The 13918-nt window shown below is 32.1% G+C and overlaps 1 protein-coding gene across 1 annotated transcript in view; it reads right to left on the bottom strand.

The window, feature by feature from the left end:
• Positions 1-9916, bottom strand: part of LOC110991613 (facilitated trehalose transporter Tret1) — a 37897-nt gene extending 27981 nt beyond the window's left edge. The window contains exon 1 of the mRNA XM_045632117.1: positions 9807-9916. The gene's annotated coding sequence lies outside the window, so the exon portion shown is untranslated. The remainder of the gene's footprint in view (positions 1-9806) is intronic.
• Positions 9917-13918: the final 4002 nt, after the last annotated feature.

A 13918-nucleotide genomic window follows, 5' to 3' on the forward strand; every position in this document is an offset into this window, starting at 1 on the left:
TTACGCTTCTATGTGTGTGTGTGTGTGTGAGTGTGTGTGATTTTTTTGTCAGACCAATGAAAAACCTACAGTATGTATATTGTAAATGTTCTAACTCAATTGCCTATTAGCAAAAATGTTTGGATTCCCTCGTTCGAACAGCCGTTTCCCTGCGCTATGTGAAGAGAGTCGAGGATAATATATATTCAATTATTTAGAATCATCTACTGAAGAACAATAGAGTTCTGAAAATAGTGTAGGAAGTGAAAGTTTCTCGTTTTTGAGTCAATGACAGATACGAATGAAGTTTTGTTTTATATAACAGGGGGTAAACGGGCAGGAGGCTCATCTGATGTTAAGAGATACCGCGGCCCATGGACACTCTCAATGCCAGAGGCCTTTTAAGAATTGGTACGCTCTTTTCTTGAAGGACGCTGAGTCGAATTGGTTTAATTTAGTTTTCATATAAATCAAAATAATGTATGTTTATACAACCCTAAATAGTACTGCAAGATTTATTTTTAACATTGTCAAATGTGACTCTGTATCATATTAAAAACAAGACAAACATTTGTTTCATTTAGTACTATCAAACTTTAAATATTAACAAAGATGACAGTGAGTGGAAAATTATAAATTTTCCCATGTTTTCCTTAGCGCTGGCGTAATTTTAATGGGCAGATCAATAGTAAATAACGCATTGTTAACGATCTGATACCTAATCTACTCCTTTGCTAGTGTTTCGTACCAAATATATTATAACTATATGTTTTTAACTAAGTGCGTGCGTACAAAGTACACAATATGTCAGAAGTGAAACTTCTTTGTAAATTAATTATTACTAAGGTAAAAGTCCCATATAATCACTCCATGTATTTGAATATTTATATTCACACTGTTAACACACTGTATATGTGCTATAATAAGTGTTATGATAATATAAATATGTAATTACTGCACAAAACGTTATGCGACAGAATTGCCATTTAAAGTTCTAATATAACTACTAACATCAATCAAAAACGTGTATGTTTTTATTGATCTCCCTTTTTCACTCTCTCTCAATCGGTCTCAATCGCTCTCTCCCTTTTCCTCAACAAAAACGGTGTATATCTTCGTAAAATTTTGAATTACTAATAAAGATTTCTGCATCGTATAAGGCTGTTATAAGAAAAATGTTACTAATAATTCCTGAATTGACAAGTCTGATGTATACGGCTGTTATAACAAGCGATTTGATTGTATGAATACTTGTACATTAGAGGCCTGGTTTAACGGGTGTATAAGACAAAAATTGTGTCTATCTCAAATCCTATTGATTAAACAATTTTTCTGAATATTTTTTTTTATAGAACAGGGGGCCGCCCATAGACACTCTCAATGCTAGAGGGCTCGCGAGTGCGTTACCGGCCTTTTAAGGAAGGCCTTTGAAGGACCTTAAGTCGAATTGGTTCAAAAATACAGTAATACCCCGGACTTACGCGATAGGTGGGACTGAGCGCTATCCGCGTAAGTCGAATTCGCGTAAGTCGGGGTACCAATTTGCATATAAAGGCATACAAAGTATGTTTAATTGGGACTGGAGACTAAATAAAACAATAATTTAGGAAATAATCAGTATCTCATTCTAGATAATATGGCAAACTATATTAATAGAGTGTATAAACGCAATCCGAAGTTAGTTTGATGTAGAAGATTTCATAAATTGTAATTACAAAGTCGTTTTCTTCTCCCGTATATCTCCTCGTAGCATCCTAGTAATTTTTTAATTCCATGTTTTGTAACAAAAATGCGCTCTTCATTGGAGTCTATGCTTTCCAAAATTGTTAACCCTTTTTCAATCGAACTGAGGGGTTCTGTCAAGTTTCTAACTGTCATTTGAACTTCCAATTGAACTGGATCCAAAGAATCATGATTATCAATTTCTTCCTCTTGTTCACTCATCATTTGTGACCTCCTCATTGTGTGAATCCACAAGCTCTTGAACATCATAACTATCCTACACAGTTAACATCACTACACGTCTGTGCCTGTTGTAAACTGAACGAATAATAATGCGGGCGGGGGGAGTCAGAAACAAACGCCGCCGCTTGACTTTAACTGCGCGGCGTACAAACAAAAAACGAATAGACGAGAAAATTAAATCGCGTAACTCCGAATTCGCGTAAGTCGAGGTAGCGTAAGTCGGGGTATTACTGTACTTCAGTGGATTATTAATTATTCGGATCGAACCTATTATTTTTAGTTGTGTTAATCTAACTCTTAAAAGCGGTGTTACCACATAAAATATACCTTAAAAACAATCCGTGTTCGATAATATTTGTATTGCGTGCCTGAATTGCTAACTTAAAAACAACATAAGGAAACACAAAAAGCAGAAAAAAACAAATCAATGCTTTGCTTTTGTTACTCGTATATCCGTATTCAATAACTAACGTTTGATTGATTTTAACGAGTAAAAAAAGCTTTTATATATTATGTATTTTCCTGATTAAAATTAAGGGCAATATTCAGAATGAGCAGGGTTGGTCTAGTGGCTTCAGCGTGCGACTCTCATACCCGAGGTCGTAGGTTCGATCCCGGCTGTGCACCAATGGACTTTCTTTCTATGTGCGCATTTAAAATTTGCTCGGTGAAGGAACACATCTTGAGGAAACGGACATGTCACCCAAAAAGTCGACGACGTGTGTCAGGCAGAGGCTGATCACCTACATTGTCTATTAGATTTAAAAATGATCATGAAACAGATTCAGAAATCTGAGGCCAAGACCTAAAAGGGGTGTAGCGCCACTGATTTTTTTTTAATATTCAGAAACGAGACTTGCCGCTAACTCTGGTTCGCGGACGTCAAAAATGTATTAAATTTTTTCAGTGTACATTTCACAATTCATAGTACACATAGTTTACACTTTTCCCAGTTCCGAGTTAACACAGATAACAGTTGTCATAACACACAGTTATTAATACGTTTCGTGTCTGAACAAATTTTCAGATTCAGATTCAGATTTCAAAGTTTTTATGCCTCTGGGATTTTATTGAAGAAGAGTATGCCTTTTGTTCCGAGTATTAAAATTGTGCGTAATCTAGTATACTTATCACTATTTTTGTATACATACATAATATTTTCATAAATATATTGCGAGGGAAAGGTAAGCATATTAATTTTCATAAATTTATCTCTCAGAGATTCCCTACATTTTAAATTAAAGATTGCACGAATAGCTCTCTTCTGCAGAATGAAAATAGATTCGACATCAGCAGCATGACCCCATAATAATAAGCCATTAAGCTGTGAAGAACTCAAGGCACTTTTTAAATATGGACACACATGAAGCTCTAAGCATAACTTTTGGTTACATAAAGCACAAATTAATTCAAAGCTAAAGTAAACAATTACCAAGGATAATAACTCAAACTAAAATATAAATTTGAATTTATATTTTAGTTTGAGTTCTCCATAAAAGATAGTCCAATCTGTTATTTATTTGATGGATTTGGAAATTTGCATGCCACAACCAAAAACACAGAAGGTTGAACTTGTCTTTTTGAACACATAAATAATCCCATAACATATATATATAAGACGTTATGACGTAGGGGCACTATTTTCTAGATTAATGTACAAAAAAAAGCAATTTATTTAGTTTACCCCAAGAGACTCATTATATCGGACGGATTCGTAATTCCAACTTCAAAGTCAAAGTCAAAATTCATTTATTTATATAGGTAACATAATGTACACTTATGAACGTCAAAAAAAAAGAAATATTGAATGAATCTAATTTTAGATTTACTGCAAGTTCTCAAATCAAGGGCGTAGAACGGAAGAGAAGAACTGGCTATAAAGTTTAATTACAAAACACATCACATTTCATCCACTATTAATGTACGAATAACCAATTTACAGAGTAGCTCTGCAGAACTTTGAATCAGAGAGCGTACTACTTTAGAATTGATTGAACTACTGTAGAATACTGTGGTATTACCAGCCCGGAAACTAAGCAAATATTAATTTTAAAAGTTACCCGTGCGTGGTAAGTACGTGAGTTTGAAACCGTATACTTCACGCTAAATTAATAGATATATTTATATATATGAAACTATACCGAGTTTTCTAATATCATATTATATTGAAATCTCCTGTCACGATATTTGTCCGCGAAGGACTCCTAATCTACTTAACCGGTTTTAAATTAAATTGGCACACCGTCAGCAGTCTGGTCCAACTGAAGAGATAGGATAGCTTAGATCTTTGATTATAGTCGTAATTTTATTTTATTGCAAATTATTTAATCAATTCTAACAGATGGCGCTGTGTTAAAAGTACCAACGTTTCACATAAGTTCTCCTATCGTTTCCTTTGAATAGTTTACTACTATGTAATATAACAAAAACCTTAGCCAAAGCTACGCTCGGCTGAGTCTGCTAGTATTTTATAATTTCATTATTCTACTTACTATACATTAATCTGTTAGGTATTGTGAAAGTTTCTGTACCTTTAGATTAGTTAGATTTTTTTCATAATTTATCATTGGTATTGGCGAATATCACACTTTTCTCTTTGGGTTTGTTTTAACACATTGATACGATATTTGCCTATTTAATTAATAAGTACCTTAATACAGCGCAGAAATGCTGCCAGCATTAAAGTCACTTTGTCTGTGTGTGTCACTGTGTCACTTTTACTGTAAAAAGTATTTAAATTTGCTTTAATTTTATTATGCCCTCATATATATACCGACACTATCGTATAGATCGACCTATTTATAAATATTCGCAGAGTGAATTCATAATAGCGATATTGTGTATTTTATGTGTAAGTAATAATCAATATTACTTTATTAAATTTTATTTAATTTTTTCTCTTGAATATGGCTTTTTCTCTAATGATAATGTATGTATTTCTGTAAATAAATACATAATTATTCACCATGAATGTTTTGTGTACTATTTGTGTTTATAAGTATATACTAGCTGCCCCCACGAACTTCGTTCCTCCTTTGTATATTTGTATAGGTATATCTTTGAATTTTTCTATATGTTAACCTCAGAGTTCAAGTCATAAGATTTTAATTAACAAATAAAAAGACCTTGATCGTAGAGGGGTGAGAATAGGTTGTATGTTTTTTATATGCATTTCATAAAAAACATAGGGGTCCCCTTTTAGGAAGATGAAAAATAGATTTTGTCCGATTCGCTGACGTAACCGATATACTCACCAAATTTAAGAAATCGGTTTCGGAGGAGTTAAATTACGAATACCGCGACACGAGAATTTTATATTATATGTATCAGATGAATAGTCTAAGCTTTTCCATTGTTCCTGTCCTAATTTTTCTCTTGTGTCTTTATACATACAAAGACAATATAAGTGCCTTCTGTGAGTCTGCTTTTCTTCGAATGATCGTTTCAACGGCTACCATTCATTCTACTCAAAAAGTTTAAGAGATATTGTAGTTCTTAAACTAGTACGATTATTTTTCGCGCTTGCATTTTTTTTTCTAAATGCGCAATTATCATTTGATCGTAATATAAAGGTTATCGCGAGGGAACCTGCATGCTCATACATACTGGTTTGATAGTTTTTGTATATAGGCCAAGCACTAGAGTTATGACTAGGTTTGTTTGGGTCTATTCAAGTATTACGTAAGCACAATATGGTCTTTGATTTTTGGTGATTATACCAACGGTAAAAGAGTAAATAATCTACTTATTTACAGTAATTACCCACACATTGACTATGCTTGAAAATAAAATGCATTTTCTAGGAACCCACAAAATATTGATATGTTTATGTACGTACATACATACTATTATTTTGAGAGCTTTGCTAATTTTCCTGACAAGAGGCCTTCCTTTTGTCAAGGGGGTTTGTCAATAAATTACGATAAATCTTCTAACTTAGTTGGTATTTTTGTCGCCCATTTCCTTCTGTTTGTCTTCACATTATGTAAAACCAGTTGCATATTAAGACAGAAGCAGATGTGCAGTCGAAGTAAGAACGCACTGCCTCAGTTTACTGCGGGTCAGATATGGAGAATGGCACTAAAGTTATAATATGGTTTAGTCCAAAATTTCCATCATTAAATAAACACAGCGACCTCTCTTTGTTAATGAAAATCTAATTATACTTTTGGCACACGCTATGTTCCCGTATGTTTCGCCAAGAACCCTAAACATTCTTAATCCATCAAATATTACAGTATAGTTTAAAATTCTGGTATACAAACTAGTTATAAATTATCTCACAAATTTAAATTGACAATTAACTCTAGTAGAAATAATATTAATTCGTTCATGCATTCATATGTACATATTTAATTAATTGTAAGAGGATTTATATCTTATGATGTAGTCTGTGTACAGGGCCTTCCAAGACTGCATAGTCAAAATATATTCTAATATATTCTATAGTCTAAATAAATATAAAATATACGCGTCTATGTTTTAAACATAGATGCGTAGATTTTAATATTATTTGGTTTATACTGATTATCAAATGTGTGTGTAAACTCGAAAAAGGGAACGACAAAGAGCGAAGTGATTGCGTTCTATCCGTCGCCAAAAAATGGATTGTCTCCGTAGGGTTTGGTTATTGGGATGCAGATAGGAGATCGATCGATCATTTAATTCTGTTGTCACATAGTTTCAAAGACAGCGTTTTATTTGAACAAATCCATACTAAAACTGCCACCAGACTTAATCATCGTCTAACCAAATTATTCGGGTCGTAATATCACATTTATGACCCCGACATAAAAATACAGTTATCGTCAAGCGATCTTTAGCGTGATGCAATTTTAAACGAAAATTGCGTTGCTATGTAATTAGAGGACGTGTGTAATAATTTCATAACAGCATTGTTGGTATGCAAAAATAAGGAACAAAGTCTAATAGTCTAAAGACGATGAAATGCAAATTTTCTCAATTGACTGACAGACAAAATTATATACAAGAGACAAATAAAATATATAGACAAAATATATATAAATAATAGAATATATAGAAAATAAATATAGTAAGGTTTGGTTTCTGTTTCAAACCTTTAACAATGGCCGCATTTTGCCGCTTTTTTGGGATACTTAGTCGTCGAGCGAGAAAAGTACCAGCCCTGCGGTCAGTGGTACTAACGGCCTGTGCATTTGAACCCCGCCACCCAAGACACTCTTATCCAAAGGGAACAAAGACGAAGTTAGAGAAAGGACTTCAATACGTCAGGCCCTGTACGTCAAAATAGACAGACGGTATGCCTATACTTAGTGCCAAGTCTGTGCTCTGAATTTCAGGGTCAATGGACTACAGAAAGCCGTAACTCAAAAATAAAGACTCAAAAAAGTTAGATTTAATAACGAGATCGATTGTCTCAGTTGAATCTGAAGACGATTCATCAAAACTATTTATCAAACTTGGATTAAACACTTTCACATCCAGTATGCAGACTCATTAAATATAATGTACAAAATAAATGCAGGCGAAAGTCTGACCTGTCAAAATGAAATGAATAATATTCGAATTGACAGATACAAATCCATAGAGAAAGTGACACAATAGTACTTTCAAAGTCAACACGATAAATGTGCATTATTTAAATTTCGAATGACTTGCGTTCCATTGACTTCTATTATTAATTTGTCGAACGGCTCCACCTTAAAACAGGCCCAAATTTTTGTCTACATATTTTCATCACTCGGCAATACATCATTGCACATCAGCATACAATAATGTGTAAAATAGCATGCGCTGTTACCCCATAGAAACTAATTTAAACATCATGACCTGTGAAATGAAAGAGGTAACAAATGTTTGGTTTTAACCTAACCTATGTATGTATGAACACAAACGTAACTTTGTATCAAAACCGGGACCTACTGGGAATTCAGACAATATTGTTTATTTCACGCATTGTTTTTAAGGTGGAAAAAAAAGATTTAGTAATGTCAAGAATCCTTTTATTAAGATAAATATGAAAAATGTAAACATATTCATGGAACACAAACAGAAGAATAATAAAAAATAAACAATTATTTAATTACTTAATGCCAGATTGCTTGTGAATGCAGTTAAGAGTTGGTACGTTCTTTTCTTGAATGACCCTAAGTAAAATTGGTTCAATGGACTGGATAAAGTAAAAATGCATTTAAAATCGTCAGGATATAATTATATGATTATTATAATCGACCAAATATTGTGTGATTTAAGAATTTTAAGTTCATAATGTTTTATCAAAGATATAACATTTCCCTGGTGTAACAGTATCGTTTAGAAAGGTCAAGTTCACGCCATGCCCGCATTGAAGCGACCTTGCCTGACATTTCCTGGAATTCCAGCCCACATTGACAATACCAATTATTTATAATCATACATAAATGTCTATATTATGAATGTCATTTCTATATACAACATATTAACTCAATGTTACAGTTACTGATAAGTTTGATTTAGTTTAGTAGGTTGTACCTATTGGTAAATTTAAGTGTAAATCTCGGGTGGAAAATAAGGTTTTTTGGTTTTCCCGAACTATTATAGGTTGAGCACCAATGTACTTACTTTCTATGTCTGTATTTAAATCTTATTTTATTCGCATGAACAGTGATGAAAAACATCGTGAGGAAATTCTCTTGCCTTAGACCCAAAAAGTCAACGGCGTATGTCAGGCACAGGAGGCACTATTTATTTACATAAAGTTTTAATTATATATAGCTTTATTACAATTCTTAATCATAACTGTAATACTTTTAAGCAACGAATCTCCAAGCGCACTTCATTGAAATGGTGTTGAATTGAATTAATTTTACTAAATTTAATATTTAAGACTACATTACGTAAGACTATGTCGGGAGATATTAATTATACATTAATTTAATTAATCAAGAGTTTTAATTACATAATTAATTATATAAACTAATTAAGGCCGATAAATCATAATAATACCTACTTCCTAACGATTATCAATATGTTACTCTTACAGAAATGTATTTTGTGAGTAAATGAAATGATCAATCCCGCAATAGGTTTTGTTGTAAAGTAGGTATGGTCTCTTAAGACATCTTCAGTATATGTACATATATTTTATTAGCTATATTAGCATTGTATATCACACTCGCTAAGTTATACATATATATACGAAATATAATTTATTTACACATCGTCACATTATAAAAAAGCTAAGGAAGGAACTAACAAGCTATTTCCTAGATTTCTTGTAGATTTCTTTCAGGCAACCCTAATTTGGAACAATAAAAAAACACCTACACAGAGTAAAGTACAAGAAGTGCATAAATAATTAACAAATAATTCAAAAAATAAACAAATAACACTACTTATAACTGAAATAAAAGTAGAAGCTAAAGAAAAAAAAATGTATAAGCAAAAATGTAAACACTAATCCAAGGGTTAATTGCGTCACAATTAATATATAATATAAGTAGTAGCTAATTACGAGGCAGAAGAGAAATTATCAAAAAGAAGATTATCAAATAAATTTAAAGACTGAGCTCCTCTGTTATGAATAGATAAATAAAAATTAAGTACTAAATAATAATTTTATAATCAAAGGTATTCGTCTGACGTTTTCCATTTCGCGAAATGTCGTAAATGTCAATGACCTTGTCAGCTGACGGGTTTAAAATTGGAAGCGGCTTAGTCACGTACAATCTATTATTACCTAATAATTACATATCATTGTAACATACGTTAGCCCACACATTCTATACCAAGAGTTTTACGCATACCTGAATTAAAATATAGTATACCAATATTTTTTATGCTAAAATTCCCATTTTAAGTTATACAACCTGTTTATATACCTATAATACGTATATACATACCTACATCCTTACAGATACAACACATCCACTGTGTATGAATTACATTCACAAATACAGTAAACACAACACAGAAGTGTAGAGTCCAGAGTTGAAATTAAAAGTAACAGCGGGAATGGGCTCCGGCCGTATCGAGTATTCGAGAAACAAGAGTATACTAGTGACGTTCTATTTTATCGATATAATGTTAGAGTGTTAATTAATGTGAAACTGATAGGTTGGGTATTTCCAGTATTCATTGGAGTTTTCTAGAATATTTCACAAACAAGTGTTCTAGAGTGATCCTATTTCATATAGTATATAGTAATCTATATATCTATATATGGACTAGCGACTATAGCAATTAAATAAAACGCACATAATACTTAAAAACATTGTTTACTTGTATAAAATAAAATATATGATTAATCTATAAATGACACCGCAAATCAAAAGTAAAGAAAAACATAATCCAAATTCAAATGCAGTGCATCATAGCCAATTATATGTGGACAGCATCACGACCTTCCAACAATTTGCAGCAACTCTTTCGCAGTTGCAATACCCGTCCACTCCCTTATGTTCTTCTTCTTCAAGTGCCTCTCCATTACTGGAGGTTGGCCGTCAGTTTTCTGAACCGCGTCTTGTCCTGCGCCAGATGCAGCATATGTTACGAAGCCATTATTTTCATCTATTAACATGCTGTTTACCCTGGATTATACCCATTATAATTTATTGAAAGAGGTGGTAGCGGGCATGACACATGGGCCAGCTACGCAATTTCCGTTGTTTAATGTTACGTTGATAGAATAAATACTGGTCTATGTTGACTGGATTATACCACGTTTCATTTAATTAGATTCCTAAAACCAGAATATAACGATTCGATACATTTTCTTGAAATTTATTAATTCATTTAATTCAAATGTAAAGTATTTATGATAACTAACCTACATACCAATAATGTAAATTAAATTATGCAATCTAATTCTAATACGTCTAGACTCCATGACATTTGTTTTTATTTGATCTATTTAAATTTTAAAAATATTAGAACTATAATGTTTTTTGTACGAAGTTTTCATTGATTGACTTTCGATTTACTCAAATTGTGAAATTAAGTGAATTTTTATTTAACTGGAAATAAATTAAAAAGTAAATACATTTTGCAGTAGTAATTACTATACTACCCAATGTGTCCCACCCTTTTTTGTCCCATGCCCCAGCTTAGCCTTTTTAAAAATCTTAAGCCCCCTATGTAATATTAAATACATAGTTTTAATATAAAAAATTGGATTGTTCACTTAAGAACGATAGTTCGAGGAAGAAATTACGAATTGTTAATGAACACACTAAGTCAATTTTCAAAACATAACAAAAATTCAAATTCAAAATACAATTAATAATTAATAATTATAATAATATAGCTTTTAAAAGCTTGGAATTATTTGTATTTTGTTATAACTAAGGGTTGCCTTATGGCAACGCTTAGTTTTCAAATTGGGCGCCACGTTGGGAATCTCTGAAACCCCTTATCGAATAAATTCACTTCACTAGCGGAACGTACAGTTTGCGTAAGTAACGACTTTCTCTCGACGTTTACCAATCTTAAAGAAATATTTTTTTACAATTACAAGTAGATTAATGTATGCACTTCATTAAAATACAGATAGTACAGAAGATAGTATTTATTATATTGTTATATTTTAAATGAGAAACGAAGTGAGTTGCTGTATTTTTCTCCCTTTGACAATGAGGCGGTGAAGTTCAAGTGCGCAAATTAAAGATTGAAGTTGACGCCTCGTAGATAGAAGATTGAAAAGAGTGGCGGAAAGTTTCTTGCCAGTTCTTCTTACCCGCTCTACGCCGTTAGTTTGCGAACTGGTAGTAAATGTAAATTTACAATTAATTTAATTTGTTTTTTTGACGTTCATAAGTGTACATGTTTACCTATATGAATAAAGATATTTTTGATTTTTTGAGTTTGAGTATCGGTAAGCTGGTGCTATCCTCGCAATATAAGTAAAAACCCTACCACATGACCAAACTTTTTCAATTTATTTTATATCCCGTTTGTCCATAAGAACAATATTTAATATATTAATATAAACGTTCATTTTCACTGAATGAAAATAAAATTAAGTTTTTCGAATTTTCTACTATGTGTATGCAAAGAAGGTTGATATCATAATCTATACTGTTTAGCCTTGATATAGCGAAGAGAATATTTATTATACTAATAAATTCGAAATGGCCAACTATCTGTAAATACTCTGTACCGGACCGGCTCGCGTAGTAACAAAACTTGTTTGTCAGACATACAGACATTCCTCGTTGCGGTCAAACTAGATATGTGAGTTCTTCGATGTTTATTTAGATTTTTAATCGTTCTTAAATTGAAAATATATTTATTACCCTGTGTGGGAAATCTGAGGCATGGGATATTATGTAAATATTATTTTATATAAGTAGGTGAGCTTTTGTCAAATTCTTTCATGCTGTGAAATGAGTCAAATTATTTATGAATCAACTAATAATTATCTATATTCAAGAAACTTCTAAATTTTTTATATTTCTTGCATTCTATTTTCGTTCGTTTTTCCAAATGCGTTTTTTCATTCGTTCAAATTTTTGTGATAAATAACATGCCTAGACAGAATAATTAAAAAGTTTTCGATACAACTTATTCAATTCTTAAAGTAGCCTATAATTTGTTACATACAAATTTATTACACAGAGTTTACAATTGTTTAATTTCAAGGCAATAAATGCTTTCAATAGACAATAGAGCTCGTTAATTCGATGACAATTGACATCAGTGAAATATGTATGTTAAATTTGTAATGTAATTACACATCTAAAGAGAAAAAGTGAATTCTTAAAAAAATATGGATGTGATGCGTACACGATCACAGTAACTCTAAATTCTACCGTAAAATTAATTGAGATCTTAATATAATACATTGGTCCCTTAGTTATGTTATCATTATGGAAGTATGAGAATAAACCAAGTGATGAAGTTTGTTCAATGGGTTTTTCCTGGAAGAAATTTGCGGTTTATTCTTGCCATTAGGAATATATAGCTTTTTGAAGGATAGATTGGATTTCGGAAGGTCTAAGAATTTGATAGATTCGTGTCGTATTGGGATAATTCCGGTGAAGGACAAAATGATCGGGACTATTTATAGATAAATTAGAGGAGCTACACCTTTTTATATCTGGGCCTCAGATTTCTGTATCTGTTTAATGATTTTTAAATTTAATATACAAGTAGGGGGTCAGCCTCCTGTGCCTGACGCCAACAAATTTTTGGGTCTAAGGCAAGCAAGAAAATTTCACCGCTCGACCGAATGCTAAATACCGAAATTGGGTTCATATATCGACAGTTTAATTAATATTAGAAAGCCATCTTTTGGTTGTAATGTATATTTTAATCTCTTGTTTATGTACCTACAAGAAAACTATCTCATCAGATTAGATATAATTCAATTCAAAATAATTTATTGATTTAGGTTTCACACCTATGCACGTCAATTAAGAAATACATAATAAATGCTAGATGCTTCCAATTTACATTTTCATACCCCACACATAATTATTGTAAAAACATAAATATAACATAATATATGTAATTTTATCAATTTCCTTTTTGTCTAAGGCTGAAATCTATATTTATTTCATAATAAAACTAATGTCGTCGGATCAATTTGTGTACTTGACCTAATTGTATGTATTTATCCTCGTTGTGTCACTGAACAAGCCTTATATAACACTGATGGATTCTGTCATAGTATAAATTTATATTCAGTGCGAATTACTTACTAACTGCTGAATTTAAATTATTTCCTAAAATAATTAACAGTTATCTAAATATTTCATTGATACTTATCAACTCATGATTCAACAACTGAAATGTTCCTTATTTTATTATATAAAACCAATCCATTATTTATACATACATTTTTTGCCGCGCACTACCACTTTGTGGAACTAGCTGCCCATTGAAGTATTTCCGAACCAATTCGACTTAGGTCCAAGAAAAGAGCGTACCAATTCTTAAAAGTCCGGCAACGCAAGTCCGCAATCCCTCTGGCATTGAGAGTGTCCATGGGCGTCGGTAACAATTAACATCTGCT

Source organism: Pieris rapae, chromosome 18, assembly GCF_905147795.1.
Source record: "Pieris rapae chromosome 18, ilPieRapa1.1, whole genome shotgun sequence".
NCBI classification, from domain to species: domain Eukaryota; kingdom Metazoa; phylum Arthropoda; class Insecta; order Lepidoptera; family Pieridae; genus Pieris; species Pieris rapae.